General features: G+C 42.7%; 1 non-coding gene across 1 annotated transcript; it reads left to right on the top strand.

Annotated features, from left to right (window-relative positions):
- Positions 1–338: 338 nt before the first annotated feature.
- On the top strand, positions 339–411 carry Trnaa-cgc (transfer RNA alanine (anticodon CGC)). The gene has a single exon. It is a non-coding gene; the product is annotated as a tRNA-Ala (tRNA).
- Positions 412–801: the final 390 nt, after the last annotated feature.

Raw genomic sequence — 801 nt, 5'->3', positions numbered from 1 at the left:
ATCCCTACCAAACTGTCACGTCTGGAGCATTATGGCCAGGGTCCTCCAACCATCTCGCGATTTTGACGATCTAAAGCGACAACTGGACAGAATTAAAATTTCCAACAATTCTATAAATCAACGACAAGCCGAATAACTGCTCGGATAGTGACCAGAGGTCGTAATGGTACTTGAATTACTTAACCATTACGGCACCTCACCTCAACCTCTCGATACCAGCAATATTCTACTGTGTTCCCGTAAAATAGTTAACATATTTCTGTGACAACATTCAGATTTGATTTCATTAATGTAGAGGTACTTCTATACATCGATATGTATATATTGCAATGATACCGAGCGAGGTGGCGCAGTGGTTAGCGCACTGGACTCGCATTCGGGAGGACGACGGTTCAATCCCGTCTCCAGCCATCCTGATTTAGGTTTTCCGTGATTTCCCTAAATCGTTTCAGGCAAATGCCGGGATGGTTCCTTTGAAAGGGCACGGCCGATTTCCTTCCCAATCCTTCCCTAACCCGAGCTTGCGCTCCGTCTCTAATGACCTCGTTGTCGACGGGACGTTAAACACTAACCATCACAATTGCAATGATATTATTCTTATGCGTATTCTTTCTTTTGTCACTATGATCTTTGACGTACTTGTAACTCTGATTTTTGGGCGCGTAAGCGGTTATTAGAGAGTCAAGCTTTGGTCGTCACGTTAAAAAGACTCAAATTGTAGTCAGTTTATGAAATGTGAACTTTAACAGTGAGGAGGATATTGTCAAGTACGTTTTATATTGTGAAGTGATGTTCTGGAAC

Source organism: Schistocerca nitens, chromosome 5 (assembly GCF_023898315.1).
Source record: "Schistocerca nitens isolate TAMUIC-IGC-003100 chromosome 5, iqSchNite1.1, whole genome shotgun sequence".
Taxonomy (NCBI): domain Eukaryota; kingdom Metazoa; phylum Arthropoda; class Insecta; order Orthoptera; family Acrididae; genus Schistocerca; species Schistocerca nitens.
This window is presented reverse-complemented; position numbering and strand designations above follow the sequence as displayed.